At 42.4% G+C, this 27,829-nt stretch overlaps 1 protein-coding gene across 9 annotated transcripts in view; it reads left to right on the forward strand.

Annotated features, from left to right (window-relative positions):
- ATXN1 (ataxin 1) overlaps window positions 1-27,829 on the forward strand; it is a 212,324-nt gene that overhangs the window by 84,059 nt on the left and 100,436 nt on the right. For 4 of the 9 annotated variants that reach the window (XM_055800121.1, XM_055800120.1, XM_055800117.1 and 1 more), the window contains one exon: window positions 21,978-22,068. The exons of 3 other annotated variants lie outside the window; for them this stretch is intronic. The gene's annotated coding sequence lies outside the window, so the exon portion shown is untranslated. Of the gene's footprint in view, window positions 1-7,800; window positions 9,150-17,298; window positions 17,441-21,977; window positions 22,069-27,829 lie in introns of those variants that run through there. 2 more of the 9 variants (XM_055800123.1, XM_055800125.1) reach the window with 2 other exon arrangements.

Raw genomic sequence — 27,829 nt, forward strand, 5'->3', positions numbered from 1 at the left:
TTTCCCACCAGTAACGTAAAACATACAGATCCCAGGTCTTGATCCTCATGCACGTAAAAGCCACTTTACAGTCTTGAGGCATGTAAAAAGATCTTGAACCAGGTATAAATCATCTAATTAATTTAGCCTTCTTGCACTTTTCAACACTGATTAATATATTAGGCTGTTTAAACATAAAATACACAAGTAAAATGTGTGTGGGAAAACACTGTGTAGGTACATATCCTTCAGTGATTGGGTAGCTATTTGTAAGCTTGAATTAATTAGTTGGGCTGACATGTGCAATCCGTTCAGTTTTGTGGGGGCTGGACAGTTTGTGGGCAAGCAGGAGGGAAATCCTTTAAGGGATGTGTCACTGTAGGACTTTCTTACACTAAAATTTGAGGGGGGGGGGAAGGGAAGTACTATTAGAAAATCTGCTCATGATCCTTCATGCCATGAACATCTTTTAAAACCGGAACCTGTGTTTCATATGGTTGTTCAGTTGTCATCGTGTTTTTCAGTTCCCTGTTATAAAACAGAGCATTACATTATTTTTAACATAATATATAGAGACAGAGCTTGAAATAGTTTGTAATCAGCTAGACCGAGTCATGGCTGCATTGCTAGGTGCTTTCCTGTTAGTGTTCATAGAAGAAAATGGTGTTTGCACAGTTCAAATACTTTTCATGTCAGCGCTGATCACATTTTTTTGCAGCCTAAGTAAACAGAACATCAGATTTCACCTTAAAATATTTTAACAAAACTTTTTAATAATCATTGATTGTATTTCACAAACATGGTGGTACTGAAAATGTTAGCATAACTATAGCCATAACATTAGAACAGAGCTGCTGTTATTTTTGGAGTATGTCTAAACCAGTGGTTTTTCAAGTGGAAAGGCTGGCAGAATTTCGTTGTGTATGTTCCTTCTTCCATCCTCTCCAGTTTTAGTTATGTGCTTGGTGAAAAGCAGAATACAGCAACGTGGGATTTTCTTTCTAAGGACCATCTAGGGACTCTGCATGCGGCATGCCAGTAAATAACGTAAGCATATCAGGCTTCCCTGTGTCTGTCCCCACAGTGCTCCCCTCAGATGGGGAAGCTGTGGTGCCTCTGCTACTGACGGCTGAATGAAGCCTGGTGGTAGGCTCGTGCCCCAGCCTGAAGTGGGGTACGGCAGGGAGCCGAGTCTGCATCTCCCAAGTCGCACCCTAGGGCTCTTGGCCATCATCCTTCCTCTGTTCTGCAGTTTAAAGACCTGGGATGGGTTTAATCCTGACAAACAGTCATAAACGTACTCTTCAGCGCCACTGCATGAGTGGAACTCACTGCATCGTGAGAGGATGCTGTGGAGCTGCTGACACAACTTGTCCGGGAAGCTTTCTTTGCTGGAGAGTGTTAGAACGGTGATCATGTTTCCCCTTTGCTGGGGTGTTCTTTTGCTGTGTGCATCAGTGGTGCTTTGGTGGGTGTGTTGCTCTTTTCAGACTTGCACTTAAACAGTAAACCAACATTTTGTAACACCAGCATTTTCAAATCCTGTGATCACTGAAGTTGCCAAATGATTATTTATTGGGAATAGAGGTTTTTTGTTGTATAATCTTTGTGCTAAATCAGAAGGAATAGTGCTTCAGGTTTTTTTTTTTAATAGAAAAAAATGATAGTAACTTGACATTCCATGGCGCACATAAATTTTTGAAAGTCAAAAGACCATTTTCTTCAAGGCTGCACATAATGATCTCATTTGTTATTATGTGGTTTGCACGGGCTACTCTCAAGACGTGTAGGATTTCTTCCTCTCTAATGTTTCTGCATCAGTGTAATAGATCTGAATACTCCATAGATATTTGGCCATCTGGTTCTCTTAATTCTGCTGAATTTACCAGAAGAAAAAGTAACGGATTATGCCTTTCTAAATATAGTTCTTTTTCCATGATTGAAAATTGAATCACTTATTCTGTGGAAGACTATGGTATTCTGTAGTTTTCCTTTGTTGCAATTTGAATATTCTTAGGAAAAGTAAACCCTTGATTTCTTGGTACAAGTATTGCAGGTTTTTTAAAAATTTCTTTTGTTGTCATTTTGGGATCCAGATCTTCTCCAACTCTATAAAACAAGTAAAGGTATCTGTGACCTCTTTTATTCTCCAGATTATAGTAAAAATAAATATCTTAAAATGCCTTAGAAGGAAAGGAAGGCAGTGTAAAAAGAAAGCTAGCCTGCTGGAAGGAGTAATGCAAAACAGAAATTTGAGGCCTTTCCATAATAAATCCCAAACCTAATAAAACTCTTTGTCATTGGGGTTTGATCTTGGAATTGGATTTCTAGTTTGGAGCCTTCCACTGGCCCAATCTCTTGTAAGAGGGTTTGGTGTGTGTTTTGGGGTTAGTGTGAGCACTTTCAGTTCCGAACCCAAGTTGCAGGAGGCATGCTTGAAGCGGTACAGACCTTGCCGTGAAGCTGTATGGTGATCTCAGTGAGTGAATATGAATGCAACGATCTTCTCAGTGCCACTAGGAAAAAGAGTGGTATTAATAACAATGAGGAAAAGAGGGACCAGCACTTGATGCAATGACAGTTTCTGTTTGCCAGCCAAGTAAATGTGTCAGGAGGTCACCAAGGAGTATCTATGGCAACCGAGGGACAGAGGATGGCTCTGCTGGGCCAGCATTGCTTGTTGGGCAGGACCCCAGGCAGTGAACTGTGATGTGACCTGATTAGGACTAAGCTACTAACTGAAATTGATAGTATTTATCAGCCCCAGTCTTTAAAAATCAGTGGAAAGCTGAAAAACAAACAAACAAACTAAAAAAAATCAGCTGAAGGGCAGGGGGGGGGGGGGAGAAAAAAAGACCAAGGAGGCTTGTCTGATATCTTTCCAATTAAAAAAAAAAAAAAAGTAAATTCAGTACACATTAAAATGTGGTAGCCTGATCTCTGGGGAGAGACTCATTTCTGCTAGGAATGTTTTTACTCTGTGTTGCCTTAATTTTATTTATATTTTTTTAAAAAGAAGTCAGGCTTGTCAGGAATTTTACAAACCAACCCCAGACTTGCCATTGGGCCAGCCATAAGTTTTGTAAAGTGTCATTTCTTGTGTGGTTATTAAAAAGAAAAAGAATATACGAAAAAGCACCAAGTCTTTCAAACCTTTGATGGAAAAGCCAGCTGCTTAAATATCGCTGCAATCCCATCTGTGGGGTGGGTTAACTGAACTCCCAGTGTCATGCTATTAAATCAACCATCTTAGATAAGAAATGGTGATATGTTGTTAGATAAGAAATGGTGATACGCTGTATAACTCACTTGAGGGGTCATTATTGTTGGTGGGCCTGAAAGCCAGTGCTGTTTTCTGGGCTGTAGAGAGGAAGATGTCAGCCTGTGCCGTGTGTGCGATCTAAGTGGCATAGCAGAAAAGCGAGGGCAAGTTTCCTTGGTGACCACTCTGGATGCAGGTTGGAGAGAATTGCCAACTGTTCCTTTGGCCTGTAACCCAGAGTATGAAAATCTGCTATGGAAGTACTGTATGTTCCTTTCCCTTCACCACCCTCCATTTTGGACTGCGACGTGGAAGCCCAAAAAGTAGTATTGCAGTGTGGTACTTTAGGGTTCGAAGGGTTGTGACATTACACTGCATTATTGAGGGGATTAATAATCTGCTGAAGACATTGTAATTTGCTTTGTGTTAATAAACAGGCACATAATGGGTAAAAATCTGCATAGAAATACCATGGTAAAAAACTGCATTTTCCTGGGCATCCTTCTTTCCAGGGGCCTGCTGTACCCTTTATAACCCAAAGTTTTGCATCTGAAGCATTTCTTACTGCTGAAATGGCCTTCTCTAGCATGACCCCACGCTCTGATCCTTGGTTTGTTCAGAGCCAACCTCAGACCAGCTGTCTTGTGAGCATTGCTCAAATCAAACCCTCATTTTGATTTGCCATGTTTCTCCCTTTTGTCAGGTGCCAGCTGGCACCGTGGCCCCGTGGGTGGCATGTGGAGGAGCCCAGGGTCACCACGAGCTCGGTGGGACGCTGGCTGCTGCAGGGGTGGCACCTTTAACCACAAGGGAGCTGCGAGGGGGATGTCGTGTTGCTCTTGAGATGCTTCCTCTGCATAAGCATGGAGCAACACGTGTAGACTTCTAGGTCTTCTGTATCCCTGCCAAGCAGAATGTTGCTACAGTGCACTGTCATTCAGTGGGAATAAATAGAAATAAAAGGCGAAAATGTTTGCAGGATCACAAAGCTGTTGACTCTCCCAAACCCCTACAAAAGTAAACGACTGAACAAGTCTACAGCTGGTTCAGTAGGGATGTGCAGCTTAAGCTGTAAATTTCTATTCCAAGATAAAATCTGGTTATTGTTTAATGAAATAGAAAGTCAAGGCTTTAAATTATAAACAATTCAGATGTTTTTCTTCCACAAGATTGTGTGGCATTTGTTGTTTTGTGTTCTGTCTCCTCATGTCAGTATCTAAAAGTTTACTGTGGTAAGTCCAAGTGACAGAGAAAACATGGTTTGTTCTGGCACAAGGAGGACAGCCGGGCAGTGTTTCTCCAGGTTCAGAAAGCCTGGAGGGAGGGAGGAAGTCAGTCAAACTTGCTGCTGCAAAATGTTGCTGGAAGATTACTTCATAAAGCCCTTCCCAAGTGCCCATGAACCCGAAAAGCTTTTCTGTGCTACTGAATTTACTGTGCTAAGGTTGTGTGTGCTGGGACAGCGCATTCTAGCAGAGCTGGAACAGAGTGCTTGTCTGTGACTCTAAAATGACCTTGTTCATATAGTCAAGTCCAACTTGCTTTATAAACCTGTCATGACATTGTTGTATTATGATATGATACTGTTTTTAGTGGGGGCAGGAGTTGAAGTAGAACCTTACTGAAAAAAATCTCCGGTCTGGATCGTGACGAGTTTGAAATAATTTCTGACTGATGGTTGTAGTGCTGTTTGCATCCATACATTTGATGTCTGTGAAACGTGTTACAATGGTGATTCTTAAAAAACCCAGCAAATTCTATTCCTCATAGTACACAGAAACTGCCCTAGAATTTTCCTTGTTATCTGTTTTTGGATCCTGTTTTGTTGGCAGTATGGTACAAGCTATAGCTGGCACCCACCTCATACAGTGCTAGGCTTTGTGTAAAAATACACGAGAGTGAATGTGGGCAGGGCCATAGCCTCTGCAGTTGCTCTATTTGTAGCACAGCTCCTTCATCTTTTGCATGTGGTATTTGGACAGATTTTAACAAACCTGGCTTAGGGTCTGAAGTGGCAACTAGCATCGTATCAAAGCACTTAGTATGTTGTGAAAGGAACATGCTTATACAGCACAAGTTATGTATAGCTAGCTGTTTTGTTTGACTGACATAAGGAAAAGGTATTTGGGAAGTATTTTTAAAATCTACAGATTTTTATTCCATGTCAAAACGCCATATTTAGAAATCTCACTGTGAAAGCGTGTATCAATAAAAGCATCTCCCCACTCGGTTTTAGAGAATATCTGTGACGTGAAGGCCAATAAGTTCAGTTTCTTTCACTCTTTGTTGATTTTGGAGTACCAAAGGACAGTCCTTGGGCATGGTCTGTTCACCAGGATTCGGTGCAGAGGGTCTACCCTTAGTAATGAGGTGAAGCTCTTTAGGGAAAACAAAGTGTTTCAGCAGATGCGATATGATTGATAAAACCAATGTAGTGTCACCAACCCTATCTCCTGCTAAATTTGACTAAAATGTTTTTAAGAAATAACATTGGTTTTCTCATTGCTAAGCACTTGACTTGAAATATTAGGGAAAATAAATGTGGATTTTCTCCCTTCTAAATGCCAAAGAGCGACTGGAGATGTGTTTAAACAGGCAAACTACAGATTCAAAAATATGTATAGCTAGTTTATCACAAACAAGGCATGCTTCTTTCCTCACTGCTTTGCTTCAGAGACTAGTTAACTAGTTTGCTTTCTGAGACCACAACACTCAGATATTAAACAGAGAATAGTAGAAAGTAGAGGACTAATAGCAGTGATGGCAGAAACACCACTTAGCTTCTTATTAAATAAAAATTCTTTTGCTTCTGAATTCTTAAGTTGCTGTAAACTAACCTAGTTTGCCCAACCTCTCTAAGACATTTGTTCTGCTCAAAGATGCAAAGAATTATTTTTTTTTGCCAACACTTCATTGGTTTAGATAATAACCCTTTTTTCCCATCATTTTTGTTCAACATGTGAGATAAAACAGTTTCAAATTAAGGCTTGGCCTTTATTAATTAGAGTTTCAGGAAGCAGAAGAAAGGAGTGATAACAAATAAATCATGATTAATTGCATGTAGAAATGCTCTGATTTCATTTGAATATGCTTAACAAGCCTTTACTGACTACCACCAGCTTCTGCTCTTTGAGAGTAAAACTGAGAGTACGTAGCACCTATTTGAATATATGCCTGGTCCTGCTTTTGCTGCTAGAAAGCACAGGCAGTAGTTCTGCTGCAGTCTGCTGTTGGCGGTGAGAAAGAGCTGTCAACAAGAGCAGGCTGGATCCAGAAACTGGACATCTTGTGTGTACAACGCCGGTACAGTTGTTCTTCTTCCCCAGCAACAGTGAGCATCAAAGCCTTTTATGAAGGAAGATTCTGCTTTGTTCACCTTCATTTCCCTGCTGCATGCCCTTTTCCCTGCTCTCTCTTTTTAAAAAAGGCCTTTTCCAGTCCCCTACCCATTGCACCAAAGGCTTTCACAGCGTTAGTTGGCCATATTTGATTTTTTTCATTGCTGTCAGAGCAGCCTGCATGATACACCTTTCTGTGCTGTCAAGCACATTTGTAGTATTTCTGTCTGTGCACTGTCACACTTGGGACTTTGGGAACCTGGCCATTTTGCAAGGCAAATTCTGCCTTGCTTGTGGCTGCCAGTGTGCAGTTCAGCTTTCTCCAGGGTCCTTCCCTCTGAAAGTCACTCTTGCCATGCCAGCAAGTGGAAGGTGCTCATTTTGAGGGTGGGAGGGAATAAAGGGTGAAAAGAGTAATTTTCATGCTCTAGGCTGCTATCGCTGAAGTAATGTCACATACACACTGTGTCAGCCATCGGTTGAGCTATTACACCACTTTACTGTTCATCATCGTCATCAGTGTGTTCAGCATTTGGTGATTAAGGTTAACTTGGGAAAGGAGATTGCAGTTTGTTGAGATGCGCTAGAGTGAAACCCTTGTTAAAAAGTGGCAGCCAGAAGAGCCATCCCCCCAGCCTCAATAGAAAACGTGTCCCCAGAGAACAGTTGCTCTCGCTTTGGTGCAATACTTACAGTCTTTCTTTAACTGAGGTCTGTGGTTAAGTGAGAAAGGACAGCAGCCTTCTACAGCTTTGTCATACTTCACAACTAGGGAAGGAGAAAAGCTTTCCTCTTAACAGCTCGATGTAGCCAAGATCCAAGAAGCCCCAAATTCTCTGTAGTTGTGTTGTTGCTGCCAATGGGCAGTCTCATTTGGGGGCATTATGCTTAATTGCTCTGTGTCTCTTTTCCTCTTTTTTTTTTTTTTTTACGCTGTGGGGTTTAGATCCCCTCCCCTTATACATGGGAAGGCTTCCTGTAGGAGTCAGTTGTGTGGCATTTTCCATGCTCCATTCTGAGCAACGCAGCCTGAAGATCTCCTAGTTTAAAGTTGCCTTCTTTCTGAAGTCATGCAATAGCGAGGTGCTGTAAGCCCAGTGCTTAACTGGACGAGAAGAGCTGTCAAGCCATCTGTCCTGAAAACTGATTCCAGTTAGCTTGCCTTTGATGATATTTTTCATGTCCTGCCTTCTAAAAGAAGTAAAGGCAAAAGTGATGCTTTAATCTGTTATCAGCGCCATAGATTCCTGTTAGGATTTTTTTGAGTTTTCTGTGTTAGTGAAAAAAAAACAACAGGGCCCATTACTAAAAAACGGTTATCAGCAGGGAGAAGGAGCAGCAATGGAAAAGCCAAGTAACATGGGAAAGAGCTACAGGTTGAGGTTTGGGTTAGAAAGATACAGGAGGTGGGAGCAACAGCATCAGTAAAGTGTGTATAGGATAGCTGAAAATATCAGACAGGAAAGAACGAGAGGAGAGAGTGGAAAGCAAGTGTTTTGGAAGGTGCTTGCAGTGGATTTGAGGAGTAGGAGGCTCCTGAGTTGTATATAATAGTTCAGCAGTGTAAAAGGCTGGAGTTTAGTCTTGTTGATGAGCTAGTAAGTGCTTACGCTTTTATGTCTTGCTTGTCTGGAAACAGTGGCTGCAGAGTGAAGAGATCTGCCACAGCAGGCATAAACTGGTTGTTGGAAAGGTCTCATCTTCTCTCCTTATGCAGTCAAGGGAGTTGTAAAGCAATGGGAATGTTCAGAGATGCATGCAATTCCTGTCCTAATCCTTGTCCCACCCCATCCTTTTGAGTTTTCTTAACCTTAGCTGGCTAATAGTCCAGCAGCAAAATACAAATACTGTCATCCTTGCTGCTAGGAAAAGTGATGGTGTTTTAAAATGTGTTTTAAAGGAATCCAACAGTGAGGTGCTTCAGGGTAAAGCTTTAATTTTTAGTTTGGTTTTTTGGATTTCCAGTTTATTCCTCCTCCTCAGCTGAGCTTGTGCAGATTGTCTTTCAGATAACTGGACATTATTTCTTCTGTGTTCTCTTGCTCTTTCCTTCTTTTTTCTTAAATTAACAAACTGGCTTATGAGAAACACATTTTGAGAGGAAAAGGTTATTTTTCTTGGAGTTCTCGTGATATCTGAGACTCAGGTATCTCACTAGCAATTAATAGCTTTATTTTTCATAAGCATATTGTACATCTTCTTGTGCCATACATACATCTTCTTCCAACCTTCCTCATCTAGCAACTTATCATGAAACCTGGCTTAATTTAGTATTGGTTGCAAGTTTTTGCATCGTTATTCTAATCTTAGTTCTTTCCAGAAGAAAAGCAAATTACAGAAACAACCCTTGTGAGATACAAACTCTTAGATGATGATATCAATTTGCTTTTCACAGTCAGGCACAATAAATTGCTTCTCATTGCAGGTGAAATTTGCTGCACTGACATGTTTCCTCCTCCACAAAACACAGTTGGGTTCCGAGACAGGGATAAAGAGCTAGCAGTCATGAAACTGAAGCAGCGTTTAACTTTTTATTTAACTTCATATTTATCTGCTTGATAAGCTACATGGTAAGCTGTATGGATGGATTATTTTCTTATTGTATTTTAATTTCCTGTTACCTGTGAGGAATTTGCACTTAACTTTGTGATGAGCTTCCCCAGGGAGCATAATATAGTAAAAAAAAAAAAAAAAAAAAAAAAGCCCCAAATCCTACAGGTCTTGCTTTTTCAAAATTCTTTGTGTGAAAAAATAGAAGAGCTTTTATGCATAGGGAATGAGGGAGGAAATCTCTTGAGTCGACTACATTTTTGACAAAGCAGATTTTATTTTTTATGACCTGATTCAGTATTAGATTATTGCAGCCTCATTCCATCTTAATTTCATCAATCAGTGGAGTTATTTCAGCATAAACCTGGCACGGGAGATGGCTGAGTTAGCCTCTCCGTGTGTAATTATTCTCTAGTCTGCAAGGGTAAAAAGTACCTTCTGGAGGCCCACGACACTGCCCTGTTAAAGCTGCTGTGAATGTGATCTGAGGCATTGAACACCAAGGATTTATTACAAGAAAAACTGTCTAATGCCCTTACCCTGTAATGAGCCCCGCAGAGGCAAACCTTGCTCGCTGTTTACTCTGAAGGCAGTACGTTTGCTGCCTCTTGGTGAGAGGTATACAGGAGTGGGCCCTACCAGAAAAAACATAGTTATTATTAAGTACTTTGCCCTAACCTGAAATAAAAAAGCCTCTTCTCTGAAGTGAGTTCATTGCAGTTTCTCCTCTGATGCCATGCTTTTACTGACTACTTCTGTTAAAGACGACCGCGCTCTCTCTCTGTGTTTCTAAGGAGAAGATGGAGTGATAGGCAGTAAATATCCACTGTTTGTGTCTGACAGTAGAAGACAGGGAAGGTTGCCTGTCCTTCAGGTTGTGCAGTTATACTCTACAAAATCAAGTGTTTTAAAATCCAGCATTTTGAATGGCCAAATCAGTTCTTGCCCTTAGAGGCATTTCAGGACATACAGCTGCAGCGTATATATTTGTAAGATTCAACGTTTAATTTATGCTTTAGAAACCTCATAAAATTTCCACGCTGGTGCTAGAGTCTTCTCTGCATTTCACAACTCTATCTGTTAAGGTCAGAGCTATCAAATCTGGTTAGTCCTGGCCTGGTTTCCAGAGCAGGCAAGTCGCCTGCAACCCTCCACATTAATGGGCCTCTGGGTGAACACAGCACTACCATGAAGGAGGCCAGCTATGTAGGTCCTGAAGTATGAATTGGTACCTAATTTAGTGTATCCAGGGGTGAAGATGTTGGCTTAGTATTATATCTCCCTGGGACTCCTGTTTCATGTATTGCTCTTCGTATTTGAGACAGGAGCTGTCATTCATTGTATGCCTGTACAGAAGCCAAGTAGGTCAGTGTTTTTAGGTACTACTGTATATTACTACTGTATCCCCACATGGGTGGGTTACCACCCTCTAGCAAATCTTCCTGTAGGTGTTTTTGCTGCAATGTTTTAGTGGGGCTCTGCTCAGGTTACTTTGGTTCTGTGGGCTGCTCGAGCCCTGGATGACCAAAGGTGAGCAGAGCGAGCTCCAGCTCTGCAACAGGTTCCCGTAAGGGGTAGCGAGGCAGTTGCCCCTTCCTGGAGACTTGAGCCAGAGAGGCACAATGGCAGAAGCAGCCAGAAGACAGACTCTGGGCCCAAAATGCATATAAATCTCTACCCTAAGCTGATTTGTTGTTTAGTCCAGCTTTTCCCTCTTCCCTGAGCCTTTTTTGCTCAACTTCACTCGTAACTGCCTCATCTTTATCCTCTTTTGTTCAAGCCTTCACTCACTCTCCTGCCATTCAGCTGAACTCTTCCTCACTGAATGCAGAGCCTCATGTTTCATTACCAAAGCAGCTGCAGGGGAGCAGAAGACCCAAGGGCTGTCCATTCATGCATCTTCTGCTGAGACACAGTAGCTTGCTTGCTTGCTCCAGGTCTGTTTCAAGGCAGAGGAAACTAAAATAGCTTAAAATACTTAGCCCTCTTGAAGGTGAACATGTGACTGCCTCAAACTGCATCACCACGAAAAGCTTACAGAAATAACATGTGGTCTGCTGCCATCTGCTTACACCTCTTTCCTCCACCCTCCGTTGCTCTTGTCATCTCAGACTGCTGCAAGCTCTTCTAAGCAAAGACCATTTTCTCTGTCTTGCAGAGGGCGTGCTGCTGTGGCACCTTCTCCACACCACCTTTGCTTAGCTCTCAGTTTGCACTGTAATACAAATAATAGTAATAGAGTTGACAGTTTTATAATGTAGTCTTAATGGGGATGTGGGTTGAACCAAACAGGAGTTTCATCTTGTGGTATCTGCCCAGCTGTAACTCATCCCTAACATGAATTTGTTGGTAACGCTCAGATCTTAGGTATTGATCAATGATGTAATTGTCATCCTATAGTAGGACAGATGATGTAATCCTTACCCAGTTACGGAAGACAGTGACCTTGAGACAGATCAGATGGTTGAGCAGCATAGATGTATCACTGATTATAAAATGCTCTTGTTTTAAAACTAAACTGTCACCTGTTAATTGTTGGGGAGGAATAACTATAAAAAAATGCCAGCATGCTGCAGAAGATACAGCATTTATAGACTTTCACCAGCAGTTACATACTCTTGCTTTGACAGGAGACTTTTGGTAGTTTTACTGCATTGTTGCTTTGCCCGTCATTTCAATTTATGTCAGGGTAGCTTAAAAGCTGACTTTTGTGAGCCCAAGGAAAATATTTGTTTGTGATAACAAGTCACATTTAAAAAACAAAAAAGGAAAAAAGTAAAGTAGAGGTGGATGTGATAGGAGAAGTTCTGGTAGATGGGAGAAAAGTATGTGGCACAGTTTTGCCAATAGGAAAGCCTAGTCATCCCACCTTCCTCCCCCACTGGAGATGGCTTGAATATACATTATTCTTGAATAAGAGGTAGCATCATTTTTCAATAGAATACTTAATAAAAGAAAAAAGTGATAAGCATGGACCAGCTTTTTCTTTTAGATGAACAGTAGGCAGAACTCAAAAAAGGTCATGAAGAAAAAAGAAATAAAATCGCTTCCTTTGATTGCTGATAACATGGTTGAGAAAAAGACATATTTTTATCTCAGTGGAAAGAGACTCTGAGAGACCCCAATGCAAGCGTAAGAAACATTCATTTATGAGAAGCATGGATACTGGAAAGGAAAAATGGAGAGGTTTGCAAAGACAAATGGTTGAAGAGCTATTTTTGGTTCTGCTGGTGGTATTTTCTTCTTAACTACTAATGCATTTCTGGCCTCACATTTACTGCTTTGTGTCAGAATTTTCTGGATTTTTTTTGTTCCTCTTTCCTTAGTAAACTGGCACATTTGCAAGATAACTATTAAACTGAGGAACTTGCCAAAGACTTCTCTTCAAGTAGATCCTTACTGAAAGTAGTGGAAGAAGTTAATCATTTGCATGATTTTGTGACTTCATAAAAAAAGACTACAAAAGAGTGATCTGACTAATTAAGTACTGTAATTAATTGATCTTAGGAAATCAGAGACATCGCTCAGTCAGATCCTGTCTTTTCCACTTTTTTTTGAGGAAAAATTTCTCCTGTAGCTTGCGTTTGAAACTAATGAGTATTATGGGCAAGAATATATTTTTTCTGAGTTCTACGAGTATGTGCTTTGTATTGTTGAAATACATTTCCCTGTTTCATGGACTTATCAGATCCGTTTTCCTACAGTATTTGCTTACGGATAATGTTGCATAATGTCTAGGGGACTCCTAATGTGTAAGATCTTACAGTCTGTTAAAAGTAGTTAAGATGTTAAAATCTGTCCGGTTCTTTATGTGAAAAGGGCCTTATGCTTGGAAATCCTTCATGCTGTGCCTTAGTGAGAATTTCAGGTTTCAGAGGGATGAAATAAGAACTTTGATGGATGTGGTCCCTTCAACAGTATTTCTTTTCTAAGTGTGCAATAAATCTAGATGTGGATAATTGAAATGGTGAGCAAATCATGAAAAGAAGGAAATTACTTTAATCCTGTGATGCCAAAGGAAACAGAAAATCTCTCACACACAGTCTCTGTCCCAGGGATTAAGCATGTGTCTTCATTTTTAAGCAAGCTTCTGTAGTGGGGTGCAACCACTTAAAAACTCAAGTTTCTTAATTTAATTTATTATTTAAATTCCTGTCTATTAAGACAGGAAGAGGCTCTGGTTGCAGGGGGAACCATTCTTCACTGAGCTGTCAGCCCAGCTTCTGAGTGCTCTGCTCTCCTTTATGGTTTCATTCCCACAGCTGTGTATGAGCTAGGCAGCTGCTCTTACCCCTGTTTTAGAATCATAGAATCATTTAGGTTGGAAATTACTTTTAAGATCATTGAGTCCAACCATTGACGTAGCACTGCCAAGTCCATCACTATACCATGTCCCTAACCACTGCATCTACACATCTTTTAAATACATCCAGGGATGATGACTCAACCACCTCCCTGGGTGGCCTCTTCCAATGAAGAAATATTTCCTAATATCCAATCTAATCTTTCTAATATGTGGCCATTCTTAGGTGCTTCTGTGGTTTCTAACACATCAATAATCCTTGTGTCTTTGCTGCTATATGGATCTCCATCCCCTACTTCCACTGAGATGGCAGACAGAAGAACCTTGCTAGCACACCCTCCTTCAAACACGACTGTGTTGCCCCCGGCTGATCTCTAGTAAGCCTGGTTTTATCCCTTTCCCCCTTCCAATCCAGTTTAAAGCTCTTTCAGTGAGCACTGTGAAATCCTATGCATGGATCCTTTTCCCACTTTGAGACAGGTGTATCTTGCCTGTTGCCAGCAGGCCTGGTGTCGTGATCAAAAAACCCCAAATTCTGCCGGTGACACCAGGCTCAGAGCCAAGTATTAATCTGCTGGCTCTGCCTGCTGCTTCCCTCACCATTGCCTGCGGCTGGAGGGATGGAGGAGAGCACCGCTCGTGCTTCTGATCCCTTAACCAGCCATCCCAAGGCCTGGAAGTCGCCCTTGATTGCCCTCAGACTTCTTGCTGCAAGTTCCTCACTGGCTACCTGAAAAATCAGTAATGGGTAATAATCTGCGGGCCGTACCAGGGTAGGAAGCTTTCCCTTCCCACCTTTAGCCCAGGCCCCAGGGAGGCAGCAGACTGCCCTGAGAAGTGTGTGCACTCTGCATATTGGGCTTTCTGTTCCCTGCAGGAGGGAGTCTCCTGTGACAATAACTTGCCTTTTTTACTTTACGGAAGCAGTTTTGATGCAGGGGGTAGACCGACTTAACTGTGGCAACACCTCCATGCTAGATGAACCGTCTTCCTTGTTACTGTTGGGTTCCACTTGCAAAGCCTCACAGCTGTTACACAGGGGCAGGTGGGGTTGGCACAGAGGGGACAACCTGCTGCACCAGGCAGAAACTTGTCACCATGGCCCCCTGTCCCCCAAGTGACTGTGTTCAGCCAGGTGGAGAGAGGACAGGGAATCCTCTCTACCATGTGTATCATGTATCGTGTTGGGCCTGTCTCGGGGAAGGTTGGGTGCCTTTTACCTGACTCTCTGCCACACTCCCTGATACTCCTCAACCTACTCCTGGAGCAATATCACTAAGCGGAGGAGTTCCTCTACCTGGGCACACCTCTCACAGATGTGCTCACTGCTGCCATCTGATACTGGCATCATTTTGCAGATGAGGTACAGAAATGCTGAAGGACAGGCTTGTAAGAGCTCAGTGATGTTGCGGTTTGACAGTTTCCCAGATCCTGGGCAACTATTCTATCCTGTAGGTCACCCTTGTGCTTGAATCCTTCCCCAGTGTTTTTTGTTTGGTGCCAGTGGCATTCAGTTGCTCTCTGCTCCAATTTTTCCAGTGTGGTCACAGCTCAGTTAGCTCGCTCGCATCCTTGACTAGGAGCATTTACGCACTCAAGAGGCAGTGACAGGTCACCGAACAGTTTCTGCCTCTAAAGTAGTGCTTCAAAGAGTGAAATTTGCCCCAGGGCTGTGGAGCAGACTTCAGGCTGTGTATCAACTCCTAAAGTCCAATCTTCTTAACTTACAGCACACCCCCTGCGTTTTGCTTCTGCACTTAATTGAATTGCTTTGTTGTTTCAAAACAAAATGGAGCAATGTGTCCATGAAGCTTCCACTTATGCAAATTCCTTTTTATTTTCTCCGCCTTTGTCAGCTACGGCCTTGCCTTCCAAGTTTAGACAGCAGGTTTTGAGAGACTCAGACCTTCAGGTGACCCTTTACATTAACTTTTCTGTATCTTTCTCTTTCTGCTTTCTAGGATATCATAAAAAGCCCCAAACGTGCAACAAAAGCATAAAAAGATTAAAGTATTCGTTCAAGATTTCTCTCCTTTACAGCTTTTCAGAGCTGTTTTGCAGTGTGGAAGTGGAGGCTGAACCCTGGGCTGGTTTTGCTGACCAGGGAGTTATGCATGGCATGAATGACAACCCTGTTGTCCTTGTTCAAGCCTGCTCTAAGTTAGGTGGGAGAGGGGAAGAGCCCAGACCTGTCCCATACCATGTCCGGTGTGATCTCAGACTCAAGGATGCTTTTCCTAAATGCTCACATGTGCTCCAGGAAACTCCCTTTTCTTCAGAGCCCTTTGCTCTCCTGCCCTGCACCTGTCTCAGACATGCTGCGTAGGCTGTCCCTTGAGATTTCCTGTTCCAAAGTTACTAATGTTTTAGGGTATCTGTTATGGCAAGTCCATAATGATCTGAACTTAAATAATTGTGTTTCATAAGATACAGGGAGAGACATTCTCATCTGTCGTAAGTTGCTGTAGCTCCTCAACCTAGAAGAACTCACGTGGGTTTGTACCAAAGCATTATCTGTTGAATTACGGTGATGGAAATCTTCCTCACACCCCTTGGTAGTCTGCATTTCTTTCATGCTGCACTCAGGAAACTGGGTCTCTGAAATCAAAACATACATCCTCTGCTTCCTAACATTCTTCTTCATAAAGCTGTGAAGAGGCCTGGACACAGTCCAGGTAATTCTGGGTTATTTTCTTGCCCTGAATTTCTTCACTAGTCAGTGGGGGTTTTTTTCCACGCCTCTTCACTGCTCTGCTAGCCAAACTGAAACATTATGGGGACTTGCTGCATAGTCTAGAGACTGATGAATTGTCAGGACGAGAGATCTGTATATCTGATTTTCTGGAAGACTCAAAGCAAAATCAAGATAATTTTAAGGACATGGAGGGTGAGTCGTTACTGCTTACCTGCCTCAACTATTGATGTAAGTGCCTGACACCAAGCGATGTATGTGTTGGTGGGTAGAGTATCAAAACCTCATGTGAATCAGAATTCACTCCAGTATGCGCCATGAAATAAAAGTCAGGCCATACACATCTATGCCTTGTCTCATGTTCCGAACAGTTACTCTTTTTCAGAAAATAAGCATATTTTTGGACTTGGTTTGCTCTTTCTGGCAGCAGTTCTGCTTGTGAGTGAGAGGATTTGGGTAAACTTGTTGCTCAGCATGGCACTTGCATCAGGTTGCAGCTACATTCCCTTGTACTGCGTTTATTTTTTCTGTAGTCAAGAGACATTCACCAGATGGAGGAATGGAGCTCTCCAGCCAGAGACCTTACCATGAGACTTTGGTAGAATACTCTTGGTTTGGCTTAGTTTCATTTCCTCTCCAGTTGGAGGAAGGTTTCCATTTTCCTTGCTGCTTCTTTGATCTTGCCTAACTCTTTAGGGTTACTAGGAAAGCCTGCTGACCTGTGCTTGCATCCATTTTGGTGCTTTCCATATATATATTTACCTTTCCAGTGGAAGAAAAAGTTTAGCTTGGTTTGTATAATAGACCTATATAATGGGTGAATGCAGAAGACAAGACAAGAATGTTTGCAGAGCTTGTTTGTTTGATTCAGATAGATGAGAGCCAGGAAGTCCAACTTAATACAGTAGTCAGCAACTTAAAGCTGTGTCTAGATGGGGGGAAAAAAATGCACAGGCTTTCTTTATAATACAGCTCTCAGCATGGTCACAAAGATACGGCGGTAATGGTTCATGCGCTCCCAGTGTAGATGTAGTCTGTTACAGTAAAAGTCAGGTATTTCTATATTTACTGTTAGAAATAGGTGGAGCTTGTTGATGTTTGAAGACACCTGAACAAGACGAAGTTTGTGTCATACAGTACGATGGGGCTTAGATTCCTGACTTTTATCTTTCAGCTTTCAGAAAGTCTCAGCAGTGCTTTAAGACCCTTTGAAGACTTGTTCCCAGCTCCCTGGTTTCTAGTGGAGGGCCTGAGGGATCAGACCATCTGTAGGTCTGCTCTGCCCATGCATTTGGAGGCTGCCTGCCTGCTGCTCTGTAAGAGTCTTCTGGGGTTTAAATCATTCCTGCCAACGTATGCTTTGCCTCTTGTTGTGGGGAGGAGAGTAAGTAGTAAGCACCAAGGCCACAAGTGAAGTTTGTGCTGATAGGAAGGTGCCATCCCACAAAGGGAAAGATCCCATGTAAACAGGACCTGTTTTGCATTTTTCTTCTTTTCTCTGCTTGTACACCTTTCTTATACTGAGAGATCTGGCATTGGTCTTGAAAGGATGCTCTGCAAAGCATGGATTTGGAATGTTCCATGGGAGAATCTGCCTGCCTCTCTTTCAATAAAATTAAGAAATTAGACCTTTCGCTTCTATTTTGGAAGTATTACACAAAGAGAAAGCAACTTTACAACTCCTCTCTCTGTCATGCCATAAAACTGGGTGGTAGTAACCTTTGGGGAAAAAACGTATAATACCTCATTTGCTCTTTTCTTCTGAGGCTCAGCAGCAGCGGTGGTCCCCTCTGCAGCAGATTTCAGGGGCGCAACTGGCACCCTAGAAAAGGAAAAACACTTGAGTAATTTGCATAGTGGATCAGAATCCAGCCTGCCTAGCTGCCAGAGCAAAGACCACAAACTTTCACATTTGAGTCATCTGCTGAAAACCTACATACTTTTGTGAAGAAGGAACTAAATGTTTATTTTAAAGTAATCTTATTTGCTTTGTTGTAGGTGAATCATCTGACTCTTAAATGGTGAAGGTTATGTATCAACAGGATTTTCTTGCTGGCTTTCAGTGTCTGCTGAACTGCAATGATCAGAGTTGACCTTGCTTCCAGTCATAAGAACAATTGTTTGATTCTAGTGTGAATATCAATGTTTGTGCCTATAGAAACCAATCAACACTTCCTTCTAATTTTTGTAAATAGGCTGTGACTGTGACACTTGGATTTCCTGTCTCTTGCATATCTGAATCAAAAAAATCTCTGCACATAATGATGTCTTGACTTCTGCATTCACCATCTATTGTGCGGTTAATAGGCAGAGTCTTTATTACAGTCTGTATTTCTCCTGTTGAGCTATGTCCAGACATCACTGGAGGCTATAATCTTCTTTTATTTTTATTCTACACCATAGATTTGTTTAAGGGACTTTCTCAGTTATAGCTGTAGGGAATAGCAAGTGATTTAAGAAAAGCTGGTTGAACTGCCAACAATCAACCTCGCACAACTTTTAGCATTTTCCCAAGATAATCTTTTAAAGTGACATTTTTTCCAACTTGGTAGCAGTTTCCTATTGATTGTTCTTCCTTTTTACATTTTAATGTGAATGATTTAGGTTGTCTTGATAACAAGATACAAACCCTTGCATTTTTGTACCTTTTTTTAAAAAAAATTGGCCAGCTGTGTCATCGAGTAGCTGTGTAGCACCTTCAAAACTGGGTGTGGATATTTGGAATTGGGCTGTAGAGTTGCCCTGGTATTGGGTATCTGCCTTCTCATTTGCAGGAAGATTTGTCCAGCGTCAGTCAGTTTATAAACTCTGAAATGGCTCATTTTGTACCTACACAGCAGGAGCTCATTAGGTGGTGCTGCACTGAGCATACTGTATGTCAAAGCTGAAGGACTTGCTTTGATACCGCTCGATGTGTCTCCCTAGGAGTGCTGTGGACCCAAGCGTAGGAAGGCAGAGGGAGGAGATGTCCTCCTGCGTTTTCAGCAAAGCTCTTGGTTGCCCAGACAGGGTGGAGCAGGAGATGATGGAGAGAAAATACAGGCTATGGGACATGTGCTCAGGAGAAATGTTGGGGAACATGGAACTGTCTGAACAAGGAGATGTGGGGGCAATTCTGGCTCAAATCACTAAGTGTGGGGACAGCATTTTGGAGCCATTGTGATGGGATTGTTATTAAGATGAGGTCCCAGGAGGAAACTGGGGTGAAGAGTCTGATGAGGGAAGCAGCAGAAGCCACAGAAGGAAAGGTCAGAGGGAAATTTCTGTTCTGTACATTGAGATGGAGTTTGTGACTCCTGAGGCTGCAGTTGGGTTGCTGCTTGTCCCGTCTGGTGTGAAGATAGAAGATCATTGCACCTCTGTTTGTTATAGTCCAAGCACTTGATACAGCCTCACAGCCCTACTGAAACAGCAGATTGAACTGTGCAGGTGCTGTCTGTCTGGGTCAGTGCAAAAACCCTGGTGTGAAACCACACAGTTTAGCTTAAACTGCTGCTAAGTCTGTTCCAAGTGTGTAACTTTGCACTGAAGTGGATGAGGAGCATTCATGCAGTTTGTACAAGCAGCTCAGTGGTGAAGTAATCTCCAAGAGGGTGCAGCAAGTGTCTTGCTGGCAGTAGTACCTCGTGTGAGCGTATCTCCTCCTACCTGTTCATATCCCTTAGTCTTACTGTTCTTGTGCTGTCAGCGTGAATCTGCGAATGCACACTGCGTGTCTTAACCCTGCAGTTCTGGTTCACATGAGGTCCAGTCCTCTGCTCCTGCTCGCAGTAATGTTAGTGCCTCCAGTGGAAGAGGTCTGTTTGTTTCCATTTGAAAGTTTCAGCCCTGGTAATGATTTTGGTCTGGTTTTATGTGCACATGTCCTCTTCTGGGTCTGCCTGTGTCAGCACAAGCTTCGACATGCTCACTGCACCTCCCCTTGGAAATGACCCTCTGTAGGTCTGCTCTGGGGTGGAGCGAGTTCTCCCCAGCTGTTGGAGGCAAAACTGGGTTAGCATAAAAGAGCATGAAGAGTAGTTTGTAGCCGCTCCGGTTTATTTTCACCATAACGGATTACAAAACGCTTTTACACCAGACTGCTAGCACTTCTGAAGGGAGACAGTCATCACAGGAAGAGGGGCAGCTGGTGCCAAGCATGTGTGTGGGAGGAAAACCTCATCGAGTGGCGTAGCTGTGTTTGGAAGGGACCTTTGTCCACAACCTAAGTCTCTGAGTCTCAGTTCAGTCTGTGCAATGGGGAAAAATCCTTCTTACAGGGATGTTGCGAGCATGTGCTAATTTTAGTATATCAGGCAGTTAGGTAATAGGGTGACAGCCAGAAAATAACCCATAAGGAAATAGCTTGTTCTGTTTTTAAAGCATGGGTTTTAGGACCATTTTTAATAGTGAGAATGAAGCAAACTACTGAGTGTTGCTTATTCAGTAACACCAACTCTACTATACCACGAATGGCACCATTTCCTGTGAAAAAAACCCCTATGTGATCATAAACTTAAGAAAGAAGATGAGGTGTTGAACAATTGGCCATATTTCTGGTATTTCCTTGTCTTTAAGTTTTTGACTTAACATTCTTGCCATGTCTGTGTATGTATGTGTAACGAACTGTTTGTGACCAAGTTTGCAGTTGCTCAGTACTTTCTATCAAAAGATGTTAAGCATTTTAAAGAGGGCTTAAAGGACATTAAAGCATTTTACACTTCTGCCAGCATGCTTTCTTAAGCAGATTTCTGTCTCTGAAAGTGCTTACCTCTGGTTGCTGAAAATGACTGCATCTTTAACTCAAGGAGACAAAGGGGAAATGTTTTTTATGTCTTAAGTCTTCTAAATCTGATTGATAGAAAGTCATTCTTGGTCCAGGTCTCCCTGATAAGTCATTTCCCTATATTTGTAAGTCCTTGCATAGCAACAGGTGAGTGAGAGATACAAAAAAATAAGGCTGTGAAACCACAGATGATGTCAGCAAGGAAATAGAGCTGGGTTAACTCTCATAACTAGGCTTAAATCGTTTTGAAAATGACACCATTTGAAATTGTCTGTGTTGCTTGCTTGCACAGTGTTCAAGGAGTTGAGTGTCTTACTGTATAGCAGAGGAAATGGGTACACTGACAAGTAAAAAACAAAATTATCACAGCACCTGTTGGTCACTTCCCGAGGTGCTGAATAGGTATTGCTCCAGCTGATTTCAGAGTTGCGAGGATTCAGCAACTCTGAAACCCAAACATGCAGCGTTTCAAGGCGCAGAAAGAAGTTGACATGAGAAAACGTTGGTCTTGGCAAGTTTTGCCACAGAGTAAATGATGTGTGAACTCCCCCTGTAAGAGCGACTCCTTAGTAACTGCCCTTGTGTGTGCTATTAGGCCAGTGGATGTGTGGTGAACGAGGCGGCTCACCACCCTGCCTGGAAGGAGTTGCCCTTCTGTGTTTACTCAGGTCTGAGATCTGGCGGTCTGGGCAGCTGCTGCAGAGCCTGTCGGTCCATGCACCCAGCTGCCTTGTTTCTCAACCCATCTTGCTGCTCTTGCTCTGGCTTCACGAGATTGTCTCTGTCTGTAGCACAGGTAGAGCAAGCACAGTGATGGGAAATGGCTTGGGCTTTTTCTTTTCTTGAGGAGGTAAAGATGCTGTGCCTTGTCCAGGCAGTCTGAATAGTTTTTGTTGTTGGGGCCATGTGTTTAGTAATTTGACTTTGCTGTTAATCTGTTTTATTCAGTCAGAGGCATACCACAGACCTATTTTTTGATCAGGCAGCATTCATGTGCTGTAATAATTCAAAAGCAGCGTTCACAGATTAGCGTGAAATGCCTGTTGCTCACTTCTGTACATGCGTGTCTTGCCCTTGCCTTCCCTTAGGTACAGCTTACTCTGCAAGTTGTAAACTCCATGGAGCAGGTGCTGCACAGCAGGATCCAGGTTTCATCGTGTTTTCTGGACATGCCGTAATGTAAGTAAGGATACTTTGTCTTGCTGAGTAATTAGAATGGTTCACAGTAGCTGAACTTGCAGTGTTTCCTGTGTGCGGGCTGGTGCAGAAAGGGATTTTTCTTTCCAGGCTGAGAGAGGGCTTTGCAAGTGTTCTCCAGGTCACAGCAGCAGCTGGGTGTTTGGGTGCTGGACAAAGATATAATTTGGAAATAGCTTCAAAGTTTAGAGATGGCCCTTTGTGGACTAACACTCCCAGATGAGTTAAGTGGGGGAAGTTCACACCTCTCAGTGCTGTTGTTTCAGTCTGCCAGGCTGCAGACTCGGCGAGAGTGCAGCACGCAGATTTTTGTAGTAAGAGCTTTTGTTGCTCCCAGAAGTGCTAGAAACTTAATTGCTTTCAAAGGCAAGCCCGGAATCTGGAGGACCCAGTACAACCTGCTGAGAGAACATAAATCATGAGATACTATCAGGTTTCTGTGCTTGGGCTTGCGTGGAGTGAGTTTGCTTTGTGAGCGAATGCCTTTGGAATACACTGGTATGTGGGTTTTTTGTTGATTCTTAGACATAGCAGTAATTGTTGTTGGTGTTGTTAATGGGCATCTATGTTCTGCTCTGTAGTTACTGTTCATGTTTACTAAAAAGTGTGCAGACAAAAAGAAATACTTGTTCTGCCGTGAAATCATGAAAGCATTTCTACGTTTAAATGGATTGACAGCCGTCATCCAGGTGGTTCCCAGCCATTGTCCCTTCAAATATGCATGGAGAGAGAGTTGGCCAGTTGTCGTTTGACCACTGCTGTTTATCTTTGCTTAGAGACAGCACTTAAAATGCCAGTATTTACTTTTTTTACGCTAGTTTGCCAGCCACTTTTGTCCCTAGCCAAATGAACCGTGATGGCAACTGTGAAGAAACTGCCTTTTGTGGATAAGGAATAACATTTTCAAATGTCCTTACATAGCATGGTTCCCGAGTTTTATTTTCCAGAGTAGCTCTTGTGAAAATCTGTGGAGCTGGTCCTTAAGTTGGTCTGGGTGGGGGCTGGGTTTTTTTCTCCACAACCCAGTTTTCCCCATTGCCTTAAATACTTAGTTTATAGGCTTTCCATTGATAGGAATACTCTTTTGATATATTTTGCATGGAAACTAAAGCAGGAAAAGGTTTCAAGTTAAGCCAGCCAAATAATCTTAGGTCTTTTGATCAGTTTCCATTTGTATTAAACCAGTAACCTGACCTATTAGACGTTGTTTGAAAGGAAGTTCAGTGTTTAAAGAAGATAAACATACCAGTTGACATTCAATATGCCTTCTCAAGTCACCAGCAGAAACTGCGCCGAACCTTGTTGGCAGAAGTGCCTTCTGCAAAGGGTTCCTAAAAACACCTCCCCAGCTCTTGGATTCGTTTCTGAAATGCTCTGGCACTGCCGTGGGTCTGGTGCCAGTGCTGGACACTTGGTCCCGCTCCAGTTGGAGCTGAAGAAGGGCTCAGTTTTAAGACCTCTAGGACGCCTTTGTGTCCAGAAGAAACCGAACACGGGAGTAATGTGTCATCCAGACTGTGGTATTCCTAGAAATTGATGAATATGCTGTTTTAATTTGAGGAGCTTATATAGCTGAAGTTAGAGATACTAGTGCTTAGAAGCAAGAGATCTGCAGCTCTTAAGACTGCCTGGTGCACAAACAAGCAAAGATCTACATTGCTTTGAGGTGCTGACAGTTATCGCAGCTTTGTGCAGACACACCTTTGCTGGTACTGACAAAACACAAATACCAGTTTCCCATCACTGTGCTCTCCTTGGCTGGTGTACAGCTTAAAATGGTATACCTTCACAACTTCAGCACAGAAAACGGAAACAAGGGGTCAACATCGACAGTGGTCTCTTATCAAATGGTTGATTTTAAATGCTTTGAGTAAAGACAGTATTTTAAAAATAAATTAGATCTATTATTTGAAAATTGGACATTTAATGTGTTGCATCACTCTCACTCCAGGACACTCGGCTGAAGTTGCACTGGATGCAAAGGCAGACTTTGGTCCTGATGGGGACAGTAGCAAATGAAGGAAAAATAGTATTTTCTTTCTGCAACAGTGAGTTCCTCCAAACATCATAGATAACTGAAAAGTCTGTTTTCAAAACAGCTCTGACCCTATATGCAAATAAAATTTCTGTGATTTCAGCTTTTGCTAGAAAACATATCTATTATGCTTCTGTGTGACAAAGCACTGGCATATTAAGAACCAAGTGCTTCCTAAAGAAACTAATTTGAAATCCAGGGTAGGTCACAAGTGAAAAGACATTGAGACTCGCCCGAATCCGCATCATTGTCCTGGTTTTGGCTGGGATGGAGTTAATTTTCTTAGTAGCTGGTGCAGTGCTGTGTTTTGGCTTTGGTGTGAGAATAATGTTGATAGCACACTGATGTTTTTAGTTGTTGCCAGGTCCCCTTCTCCTTCCTTTTCATTGTAACTGCTACTATTATTATTGGTTTTGTTTTATTTTATTTCAGTTATTAAATTGTTCTTACCTCAGCCCTTGAGTTTTACATTCCTTTCCGATTTTCATCCCCATCCTTCTGAGTGAGGGGTTTGTGAGCGAGCGGCTCCGTGGTACTTAGTTACCGCCTGGGGTTAAACCACAACAGTCGTGGACCACCATGTATTTCAATCCGACTGTCAGTAACAGCCTACCTGCCCATAAAAGTTTCACATTAAGATAAAGAGTGTATTGACAGATTTCAATGTATCTTATCTCATAAGACTACAGATTGACTGTTGGGAAAAAAAGTGTGACAATTAGGCACTGCAGGGGCAAAAATAGTGTTCCCAGCTGCTGTTAGCACTGCATTTAATCTCAGTACTTTTTGCCATCTGCTATTCAAGCACTGCAGACTGTTAGGAGAGTGGGAGACGGCACTGGCTTTGGGTAGCTTTCAGAAGAGCCGAGCAGATTCTTTGATTTGCCGTGGTCAAACATCCTGATTGCCACAGTGTCACTCAAGTTGCCTTTTTGACTTGGTGACTGAAGTCTGTTGGGAATCCTTCTAATGAAGTGGTGTGCAGCCTTCTTGAATTAAAAGTTAGAGTGGCTCTGCTCACCACATGCTGCAGTGGTGGCACAGTGGCAGCGCTGACCAAAGTCTCTGCAGTGGGTGCGTATCTGCTACTTATATGTGTTCTGCTGGACGTTACCCCTGTGCCTAAGGACAGCAAGGCAGGCCCCACAGTGGGCATGCAGCACAACCAAGGCCTTTGTCAGCTGGAATATTTTCTCCTCCAACTCGTCTGTTATGTTTCTGTTGGAACATGCAAGGTGCTGTAATGATTTGGGTGACTTTTTTTTTAGCCTATGACCTGTGTTTGTATCATTGCAGGCTCTGAATAGTTTTATCAGTTCTGGTTTGCTTTGTGCCTTACCTGGGGTAGGTGGTTGTCTCTTGCATCTTCATCAAGCACGAAACTCACAAGCATTGCTTGGTAACAATGCCAGGTAAACTCGCCTTGCCACTGTTACAATTCTCAGTCTTCTGAAAAGCCAGTAGATGGGGTCTGTGCAATGCCTGTGCAATACCACTGCACTTCTCAATCCAAAGATCTTTGGATTCCAACTTAAATTTTTTCATTTTTGTTGCAGAGAGGTTTGTTGTTGGGTTTTTTTCTGTTAGGGGTGGCCTTCCACATGGATCACAAAATTAAGCATCCCTGAGCAGAAACACCCAAAATTCTTGATTGATACTTAGGCATTAAATACTCTGAGCATGATCTACTGTGCACCTTGCAATACAGTTAGGTCTTTGAAATGTGGGTATGAGTTTTAACATAAGCTTTTTTCCTTCTCTCTCTCTGTCTTTTTTTTTTTTTTTTTTTTTTTTTAAATTAACTAGTCATGAACTAGGAATGTACTGGATAACTGAAAATTACCACAGACTTCTGCTTAACTTGAGGTTCCAGTATTAGGTACAGATGCCATTGGGCCAACTATGAAATTCACTTCCTCTGTTTGTGTCTCCAAGCCCAGCATCTAAGAGTAAATGTCTGTTTGTATGCGTAATTCTGTTGTTTATAGACGTGAAAATTGAATTTGCTAGCAGTGTAAATTAAAATATTTTGCTGTTGTTAATAATGTTAATAATGGTTGTGTAAATAATAATGATTAAATTCAGGCTGTAGAAAGGGTTGCTGTCACATCGCGGAGTGGATTTCATGCCTATAGGTCAGTTATGGTAGACTTGAAATAGGAAAAAATGTGAAAAAGGAGATGAGTGTGTTGGGGACAAGAGGGTCCTGAATTGTCTTCTTCAGGGGAAGGTCACAGCAAAGCAGAGCATGAACCAACATGGAAATAAGCTGGCCCAAGGTCATTTATGCCATTCAAAATGAAACAGTCTAGAGATTAGGTAGGTCTTGGCTGCTTATACCTGATCTGTGATGGAGAAACCTTCAAACGATTTGGTAATAATTAACCAAGGGAACTCTGCTAGAACACGATCTGTGTCTGACATGTATGCATGTAAAGAGGGAGTATCTCCCCAAGAAATAAGTTAAAATTAGAAGACTGTATCAGAATTCAGTTATCTTCAGAGAAGAAGTATGAGTGCTGATGGCCAAGACCTACAGCTTAAGTTTCCCAAGAGATTTTGGGAAGAAATGACGTGCATACACACGTACGCTCTCCTCCAAGCTATTAATGCAGTTGCAGGAATGTAAAAATCTGCAAATAGCAGAGTAGCCTCGATTAATTAAAAAGAAAAGTTTAATAGTGGAGTATGACAGTCCTGAAGGCACCGGTTTCGCTTGAGCCTGTGATGAAAGGGGCAAATAACACAAACCTGTTACCTAGCACTGCCTTTCAGATGAGACCCCGACTAGACGTGTTTTAATCTGGTGTGGTAGTGTGCCCAAAATACTCTGAGCGTTTAGCAGTTGCACAAATGATTCACTTTCCTAGCAGTCTGATTTTGTATTATAGCAGAGTCTGTTTCCCCTCTGTCTTTAATGTGCAATTCTGCTGAGTGTGCCATTCACGTGGGTTGCCTTGGGCAGACTGCAGGTCAGCTTTTGAATGTAGAATTCATGAAATTTAAGTATTTTGTGTACAGTTAACGGCAGTTGTGCAAGCACAAAGGCTTCGCTTTATCAGCAGATGTGGTCTAGGTTTACATTTATGTGCACACGAAATTCTTACGTTTATTGCAGCTGAAGGAAAAAAATCAGGAGCTTGGTGCAGTCTTTTAACAATCTGCTTTGGTAGCTGGCCAGTCCACTTACCCTTGCATGAAGCACATGCTAGGGTGGTTCTTTCTTACATTAACTCTTTGAAGCTGGGAAACGGGGATAATTCACATGACGTGGGAAGGGAGGGGAAAAAATTAAAATAAATGCAAGATTAGCAAAAACTTTGTACTCACCTTGCACCAAGCCAGGAAGGGATTTGTGTACGGTGGGAGTGATTAGGAGGTAATGTTTGCTGGACTGCTGTGGCGGACAAAGGATATTTGAGAAGGTGTTCCAGCTCTGCTGGAGGCGGCAGGGGTAGCAGAGGGCAGCCTTTCCTCTTGGAAAAGACAGCTGCTGGGTTGGGCACTTTTTGGTTAGTTGCTGGCTGTTGTTTGCCATAGCTCAGCTGTTTCCCATGTGACATGGTTGCATTTCCTCACATCTTGCCCAAGCTGGTGCTGGTGTTTGGAGCAGAAGGCACTTGGCCAGCATTGCTCCTGTCTGGTTAAGGCTTTTTTTTGTTTCTTTGTTAGTTTGTTTTTGTTTGGTTTGTTTTGTTGGACTGGAAA

The sequence above is a fragment of the Falco peregrinus genome, chromosome 3 (assembly GCF_023634155.1).
Source record: "Falco peregrinus isolate bFalPer1 chromosome 3, bFalPer1.pri, whole genome shotgun sequence".
Lineage (NCBI taxonomy): Eukaryota > Metazoa > Chordata > Aves > Falconiformes > Falconidae > Falco > Falco peregrinus.